The sequence below is a fragment of the Rhinichthys klamathensis genome, unplaced genomic scaffold, assembly GCF_029890125.1.
Source record: "Rhinichthys klamathensis goyatoka isolate OS25496 unplaced genomic scaffold, OSU_Roscu_1.1 h1tg000242l_1, whole genome shotgun sequence".
NCBI classification, from domain to species: domain Eukaryota; kingdom Metazoa; phylum Chordata; class Actinopteri; order Cypriniformes; family Leuciscidae; genus Rhinichthys; species Rhinichthys klamathensis.
This window is the reverse complement of record NW_026606764.1, coordinates 3,431,138-3,440,992: the sequence shown is the minus strand read 5'-3', so window position 1 is coordinate 3,440,992 and position 9,855 is coordinate 3,431,138.

Genomic DNA, 9,855 nt, shown 5'->3' with positions numbered 1-9,855 from the left:
CGTGGCATGGTTGTTGGTGCCAGACGGGCCGGTCTGAGTATTTCACAATCTGCTCAGTTACTGGGATTTTCACGCACAACCATTTCTAGGGTTTACAAAGAATGGTGTGAAAAGGGAAAAACATCCAGTATGCGGCAGTCCTGTGGGCGAAAATGCCTTGTTGATGCTAGAGGTCAGAGGAGAATGGGCCGACTAATTCAAGCTGATAGAAGAGCAACTTTGACTGAAATAACCACTCGTTACAACCAAGGTATGCAGCAAAGCATTTGTGAAGCCACAACACGCACAACCTTGAGGCGGACGGGCTACAACAGCAGAAGACCCCACCGGGTACCACTCATCTCCATTACAAATAGGAAAAAGAGGCTACAATTTGCAAGAGCTCACCAAAATTGGACAGTTGAAGACTGGAAAAATGTTGCCTGGTCTGATGAGTCTCGATTTCTGTTGAGACATTCAGATGGTAGAGTCAGAATTTGGCGTAAACAGAATGAGAACATGGATCCATCATGCCTTGTTACCACTGTGCAGGCTGGTGGTGTAATGGTGTGGGAGATGTTTTCTTAGCACACTTTAGGCCCCTTAGTGCCAATTGGGCATCGTTTAAATGCCACGGCCTACCTGAGCATTGTTTCTGACCATGTCTATCCCTTTATGGCCACCATGTACCCATCCTCTGATGGCTACTTCCAGCAGGATAATGCACCATGTCACAAAGCTCGAATCATTTCAAATTGGTTTCTTGAACATGACAATGAGTTCACTGTACTAAAATGGCCCCCACAATCACCAGATCTCAACCCAATAGAGCATCTTTGGGATGTGGTGGAACGGGAGCTTCGTGCCCTGGATGTGCATCCCACAAATCTCCATCAACTGCAAGATGCTATCCTATCAATATGGGCCAACATTTCTAAAGAATGCTTTCAGCACCTTGTTGAATCAATGCCACTTAGAATTAAGGCAGTTCTGAAGGCGAAAGGGGGTCAAACACAGTATTAGTATGGTGTTTCTAATAATACTTTAGGTGAGTGTATATAGACTAAACACAAGTGACTTGAATACTACTTACCATTAATGCTACTTTTGGTGCTGGTTTTGTGTGGTGCTTTGTAGTCAATTAACATCCACTGTTTCAACGACGCAGATTCAGATCGCTTCATAAATGTAAATTCATCTGTCCATGTAATTTTCAGACGATTTATGAATGACCGGAAAATTATCGCTCCACTTCACATTTCCACTTCCCCGCCCTGGCGAATTTTCTCTAGAAATGCGCCCATGAGCCCTAACAGTCTCTGGAACTGTTTTACAGTGATGCGTTGGCCTAGCTTTATTCTGGACACCATGGCCAGAATCGACTCGATACGTGCAGGAGACAGTTGTGCCTGCATCGTGACCGAGTCCCACACTACTCCTAGATATGTCGTCCTTTGGACAGGAGTGAGGACGCTCTTTTTCGCGTTGAGCCTCAGCCCCAAACACGTCATGTGGTCGAGCACGACATCTCGATGCCGTGCCGCCATTTCCTGAGACTGAGCTAGTATCAACCAGTCGTCTATATAGTTGAGAACTCTTATACCCTTCAGTCTGAGTGGCGCCAGGGCTGGTGCTAGGCCAAAGGGAAGAACCCGATACTGGTACGTTTTGCCTGCAAAAGTGAACCTCAGGAACTTCCTGTGTTCCGGTAGGATGGAGATATGGAAATACGCATCTCTTAGATCTATCGTGACAAACCAGTCCTCGAACTTGATTTGGCTCACGATAATGGGAATCGTTAGCATCTTGAACTTGAATCTCCTCAGAGATTGATTCAAGTGACGAAGATCTATAATGGGACGTAACCCTCCATCCTTTTTTGGAACTATAAAGTACTGGCTGTAGAACCCAGTGTTTCTCTCTGCGTGAGGAATGAGATCTATGGCCTCCTTCGCCAGAAGAGACTGAACTTCCTGCTCCATAATCTGCACGCGTTCGGGGGTTACCACTGTTTCGAGAATTCCCTTGAATTTCGGGTGGTCGAGACCCGAACTGAAGTCTGTACCCTTTGTGAATGGTGCGCACTACCCACTGAGGAAATTTGTTAGCGAAACCAGCCTCTCGGGGCTGGTATTCAGAGTATCTTGAAGAGCAACTTCGGTGTCCTGAAGTGAATTCCCGGCAGGAACTAACCAAACAAATTTTTCTACAGGCCTCTCTATGGAGAACAAACTCCCCGCGACCGCTATTTTCTTCTTGAGGAGCGGAAGGATTGTGTTCGTCGGAAATCGTTGCGCCCCGAAGCGCCGTGAGCAGCGGGGTTAACAAATCGATTTCCTGAGGGCTCCGCGGAGGAGCGGGTGTAATTTGCTCCACCCCCAGAGTGAGCGCCCTCAGAGGCCTGATCTGACCATCAGGACTTCTTTCCCGAAGCCCGTTTTGTCAGAATAACGGCATGCGCGAGTTCCCTCGAAAGGGAACCATATTTGGCTCGAGAGCATCAGTTCCCGAGCAGACTGTGGAATACCTAAGTTTACACTAGTGCATTTTTGTTTTAAAACGAACAACTTTTGCTACGGTTATGTTTGCCGTCCACACTACTCCGGAGTTTTAGACCCTCGAAAACGGAGACTAACGTAGACTTTTTTGACCCCGCCAGTGAAGTCCGAAGCAAGACACGCAAGTGACGCAACCCATAGCAACGCGTTATGGCAACGACACCTCAGACTGACAGATATGTAAAAATAAACGTGAATTTAGGCTACTTTAATTTTGTACACATTGCCTTATTATAATCAAATCTATTTTGTTTTATTGACCACAATATTATCATTGATATTTGTTTGAGAGGGGCACTTTTCATTAATTTTGAAAAAGGACAGGGACTCGAGCCCCCCTCTGCACGTGCCTGTTGCACTACTCAGACACAGGACTGCATATGATTTTTCCAAATATTTCTCCCTGTGACAAATGCAAATCGACTGGGGCTGATTTGTCTCAGAGCTTTGTTCTATATAACAATATAACATATAACAATGTAAAGTGCTCGAAATGCTTTCAGAGATATGCATTGTAAAATGTGTTAAGATTGAGACCTGCATTATTCTTAGACAAACACTTTGTATCTATATTTAGTATCTCACACCATAAACATATTCATAAACACTTCCATTGTTTATATATATATATATATATATATACACATAGCTTTAAAACAATAAGTAAAGTCATACTATTAAAACAATTATAATACAAATTCTATTAAAATCAGCATAAAGGCAGTACAATATACCATACTATCCATATTATACTATACTATAGTTACAAACTGCTCCAAGACACAAAGGTTGAGATCCAAATGCAGCTTTAATTAAGGGGCAATCCAGACACGTAATCCAATATACAGGCAATAGGTCAAAACACAGGTAGGCCTTCCAAACAAACAAACAAACAAAACAGGCAGGGGTCAGAGGCAAAAGAGTATCCACGGAACAGGCAAGAAATCCAAAAACCAAGAGACATGAAACCAGGGAAAACGCTCGGAAATGCAGTGCAACAACATACAAAACTTCGCAATGAGTGAATGAGTGAACATGGTATAAATAGGCTGAGACTAACAGGGTAATGAGACACAGGTGAATGCAATCAGTGATGATGAGTCCGGGCAGTGAGTTATGGGAAATGTAGTTTGTGATGGAGTGATAAAAGTCTGGTGTGGAGTGCCCTCTGGTGGCGCTCAAGGGCACTCCAGCTGGTGACCGTTACAACTATACTATACTATACTACAGTATATTTTTCATTACATTCATGAGAATTTGGGTAGAGACATGTTTGTCATGAAAATAATGTCTGACCAAATGTAATGACCAAAAAATATAAATGGTCCTGAAAATTTCCAAGAAGCAAAATATAATTTCTTATTTCCTTTTTTATTTACATAATGTACATGTTATGTATACATATTACATTGCGGTATTGAGAATTTGGGGAGAAATATGTATGCGGATTTTGCTGGTATAATGAACACGAAGATGAAGATAATTAGGCAGTCTTTAATAAATCCACAGGGTAATCCACCGAGTAAGAGTAGCGAAACACACATCCAACATAGACGAGACCGACAATAATGAACAGAAACAAGGGAACTTAAATACAGGTGCAAATTAAGGTGATATAGGCAGGGCTCTCAAGTGTCACCCATTGAGTGTGACAGTCATTCATTTCGGTCTTTTGTCACGCACTCCCACCACACATTGTATTTCTCACGCGGAAAAACTATTTCTAATATATTTAATATGCCGCAGCGCCCAAAATTTCTCTGGCCTCGCCGCTCTCACTATGGAACCGGCAGGAATCAAGCGCGTCTCCCCTGGAGTTCTTTGTCGAGCCTGCCACTTACCAGCCAATCAAAAAAAAGATAGGGGATACACAATAGCCAATCAGAAAATAGAACTATTGTATCTGGGTAAGATTTAACGCAATAACCAATGGAAAAAAAAGCATATCCTGGAATTGTTCACGTGATTCTGCTACAACATCTTCCGAAAGTTTTGTTCACCCACAGAGGAAACCACTGGAGCTTCAAGCATCACTTTGAGCACAGAGTAAGTCATGATCTCCTGTTTTAATGTTACAACAAATTCACAACTTGTTTGACACAAACAATGCCAACTTGACTGCTGTTAGAGAATGTTTCCCAGATAATTAGCATCAGTTTTTCATGAGTGTCTGTAACATAGCCAACAGTTTTACAGCCTGTTCACTGACAACGCCTGCTCAGAACAAGTAGTCTAGGCCTAGTCATATTTTCGTTATCACACAATGACCGACATATAGTCACATTATAAACATCTCTCTCTCCAAATAGGCTTAATAATTTTATTAGCACTAAATAAATTAAAGTGTATTGCATAGTCGATGTTATTGGTCACTTTTAAAATCATGTCATATTTTATAATTATATCCTGGCCATGGATGCATTAATCATTGCATCTGTCTTTCAAAGATGTCAGGTAAAAAGCAATTAAGCATCCTCTTTCGCCCTGAGAGGAAAGCCCCCTAAAAAGGCCAGGTTAGAGGATGCTGGCCCAGAGAAGGTGGCGAAAAGGGTAGGCCCATTAGAGGAGGCAGTGAAACAAGGCAGGGAAAAAAAGGTGCAAATGTAAACAATGTCCAAACTGAGTGACTTGCGACAATGTGGTTGTCCTCAAAATAATGTCTTAATAAAAAATATGAATGTTCCTAAAAAAAGGCATAATTTCCATTTTCTTTTTTTATGACCCTGACATTTTCTTTGTGAGATTCACCCCGTTATTTACTGCTATTTATTCTTCGGAGCAGCAGTTGTACATTCAATGATATATTGACCTGTGGAGGGGTCTGCTTAATTCAGTCATTAACAATAACTCATTAATTTGTCCCTCATTAACTAAGATGTTGTAGAGTTTCTCACTAGCATCAGTGAAGGTCTCAGAAGTGCAGGCTGTATGTGCTTCTTTGTCCTGGTTTGGATCCTCTGTTTCCCTGCGGGTCATTAATCATCATAAAGACAGCAGAGCGCTGTTAGCCGTATGAGCCTCTGTCGCAGGCTGGAGTCTGCCGGAGCTCGGAGGCCTCTCGCACCTCATAAATCTACACCGAACAGAATTTTAGGAAGGTTTCTGCTGAGCAAGAATCATTACTGTTCGGATGGAAAGTTTGGACCCGTCTGCTGAGTTGCAGGTGGTTCATTTGTTACTATTTGAGATTATTGAATGTTGTCAGTGTTATATGAGTATTAAGAAAACGGATTTTGCTCTGCCGCTGTTTTGCATGCATTTATATTCTGGCTCTCAGACCCACACATGGCAGTTTCTAGAGAGGATGAGTTGGAACAGAATCAGGAATGACTAACTAATTGGAAATAATAGGAAAAGTTGTGTGGAGTTTTGGAGGAATGTTACTTATAACACTAAGGTTTCTGAAGAAATTGTGATGCAGTGGTTGCTAGGGAGGTAACAAGTAGCTGCATCCTAGCCCAAGTGAAAATCAAATGTTAAAATGTTAATGTAAATGTATTTCGGGCTGTCACCAGTTGGGGGCAGTATGTGCACAGAGGGTTTTTACACAGGTGTTTCTTACACATAGTGTATGGCCTGGTGGATGGAACAAATGCAGTTTTATACCACACAAACAATAGAAGCCACACGTTGGATGTCCACCATCACATCAAAGGATGTAACTAAGTGTTTGCATTATGTTCAAAAAAGTAATCAAAGAGTTGAGATCGACTACAAGACTGGACATTGGTGTGTGTAAAGCATGTGTTGATGATTGTTCTGTTTGCTGCTTATTTTGTCCTTTGCTAATCCACTGCATGCGACTCACATCTGCTTAGCATTTCCTAAGGAGACTCTGGCGGTAATTTGAGTTGAGGGAATGACTCTTCTTGACAATTAAAAGTGAGTGTTATTACAGTGAGATGTCTCCTCTGCTGGCTGAACAAAACTTTGCTCTTTTAAGAAGGATCTGAAGGAGTAGGAGGTATTTGAGTCGAGAGGAAGGTTAGACTGACAGCCATGTTTTGATATCTCACCGTCTTTCTCTCTGTGACTCTGTGTATTTGCTCCTGGAGGAGATTCCCTGCTGTGAATAAAACATGAGGGCACATGCACTCCTCCTGATGCTTTAAAGGGACTTGTAATAAAAAGGCAGAGAGAGAGTCTTCAAATTGATTTGCTGCAGAACCCATAATTTTCATTGGACATCAAATGGCAAGCCTCAAAATTGTTTGTTGATCAAGTAAACAAACACTTAAGGTGAAACATTGAAATGTATTCATTTGTTTATAAACTTTCTAAAAATCGATTTAATTTCCAATTCTCTCTGCAGTGAATAATTAGCAACCGCATGCATATTTGTTGCGTTCATCCTCATTGCAAGCACATTTGTATTTAAAAGTGAAATGTTTTCTGCATAATTTCTGCATCACTCTTTTCACCAAATGCAATTGCAAAAACAACACTTTCCAGACAGGTTTCCACAAACATGCATCCTAGCACTAAAACACTTCACTATCCATCTAATTGTATAATGTGAGACTCATGATTTATTAGTCACTAAAGGTAAAGAAGAAGTGCAGTAAATGGTTAAACTATTTGTGCTACAAACCAGTGTACAGGATAATGATAAAAAATATATGATTACAAATAGGCATTATAAAGCAGCATAACGGACTGTTTTTGTACAGCTAAGTAGCTCCGGCTACAATGTTCTTCCGCAAGACACTTGCAGTTTATTTATTAACGAACGTACACGTCACGCGCATTGCACACTGATGGTGAAACGCGCCAATTAGGAATTAAGTCATAATAAGTGTAAGTTAAATGGGTAACACTTTACTTGAAGGGGTGTGCATAAGACTAACATGACACCTTCATAATCATGACATGGCACATGTTATGAATATGAAGGAAATTGTATGCATGTTTATGACAACTGTCATTAAGTGTCATTCGCTCAGTTATGACATTTTTAATGCAAATATGACATTGTTTGATATGTCTTTGTTATGACACCTTGACATAAACCAATACATCTGTAAGGTATCTGGGGTAAATCATTGACTCTGTCCTGAACGCAAATAAAGCACATTCTTCCTAAAACCCAAAGTTTTTAGGATTAATGAAAATTACTGGACTTTGGTGCCAACAAGTCTGCTCCTAACACTTTTACGACCCTGCGACACTCGCCAGAGACTAACCCTACATTCTCCCACTCACTTAGTCCAAGCTTCAAAGGAATTCCAGAGAACCCCCCCCCCCCCCCCCTGTTGGGTGCTCAATGCACGCAGATACAAACACACACACATATATGAACTTTTACTACTCTCCTCATTTAAAGACATTTACTGAGGTATATTTGATATGTTGTTATGTTTGTCGATTGCCCAGGTCCTATGAAGGGATCTATGAGTGTGTGTTAGTTTAAAACAAACTGCAAGGGCAGTTAATTATGCTTTTAATGTAACTTTGCAATATAACTCTCCTTAAATGTCTTTCTTCCTATGTTCAGAATCCTTGTGATCTGACAAGGTCATTTATGTAATTGAACAAGCCATAAAATGTATTTTACTATGTTTTACCATCTTTGGAATGATTCTGAACAAATTCTGACTGATCGTAAAACCTGTGAATGCGGCCATAATTTAGCTTTGACAAGACAAAGAGAATTTTGCCGCCAAGAGTTTCGTTGAATGTCATTGGCCAGTTCGCACCTCAGAGGTGTGGACTCCAGTTCCTTTAAAGAGAACTGGACTCGCTCTTCCTGCGCCTGTCTTCCCTCTCTGGCTGGTACCCTGGACTGCTCTTCCTCCAATATGTGACGCGCGCTTGACTCTCTCGCTCACTCATACTCTGGACTCTCCCTTCCTTCATCATGTGACTCCTTGGTCCATCGGGACCTCGTGTTCATGCGATGACCCATCTTTCCTTTGTTTGTCTAGTTCAGTTTTATTTTCCTTTTTGTATTCTCCTTTGTTCATTCTCACCGGCGAGTGAAATGAACTTAGTTTGAATCATTTCTTTGGCAACACCTTCAACGGACGATTTGAACATCCCGCCACACGGGCGCGCCGGAAAGGACCTCTGACCGGGTCCGGAACACACGCACACACACACGAGAGAACATGATCAGCAAGTATTCGTTTTCCTACCGAGATCTAAATACTGCTAAGATTGCCTGCCCTAATTAGGGTACGATTTGACTAGTTGTCTCTCTTAACGGTTCTGTGTCTGATGAATTTTGCCAAACTCACCAGCTCTCTCTCTCTCTCTTTCTATATGCATTCTCCTTCCTCGATGTTTTATTGTGTTTGTAAATACATTTATTCCTTGTAACGTTTATTAACCGTATACGTAATCACCTTTATTAAATACATATATTTATTGATTGATTCTGCCTGTGCTCATACTTCAAATCACTTAAATGTTTCGATCAGCTACAAGCTTTGAAATGGTATAATACTTTAAATAGTATTGTGACAAACAGGAAAGCTATCTTTTACGGCCGTAAAGATCGTCTCTTCCTGCGAGTCTCTTAAAGGTAATTTCTCTGTGGAAATTGATGAAGATCCATGACCAGTTTGCTGGACAAACAGATTATTCGATACTAATTAATTCCATTGAGGAGTATCCTGAGAATCTATATATTCTAGACAATTTGTATATGAATATTGAATTATAATTCGTTATGATTTGATTATTGATAAATAAAATTGATCTATCTTGCCGATCTGTATGAATAATTGATTATACATCCATTGTATTCAGTCGTTCATAACAGATTGGCAACGTAACCCCCTTTGCCGGGTGATTTTTAACATGTATTGTTATCTGGGTCAAACCCGTATCAATAGTTATTAATTTGTAATTACTAAATATTGAATACATATTCCCCAATGGCCCAAATACTTTACACATCATAACCTGTCAGTGTCTTTGTCATGACAACTTGACATTACTAAGACAACACAACCTGTCATAAACATGACATAGCAGATTAATTATAAAACTTAAGAAACCACTTAGCTTTATTGGTTAAAATTACATTAAACTGTCAGGTGGTTGGCTTTGACATTGGCTGTCATGAAGCCATTATAACTTTTTAATGACAAATTCAATTTGTACCACTGTAGTTGAGGTCACGAAAAATATTCATGACACAGTTATAATGGCCTCATGACAGCCAGTGTCAAAACCAACCACATGACAGTTTAATTTAATTTAATGTCAAGTTGTCATGACAAAGACACTGACAGGTTATGATGTTATGGTTTATGTCAAGATGTCATAACAAAGACATCTTAAACAATGTCATATTTGCATTCAAAATGTCATT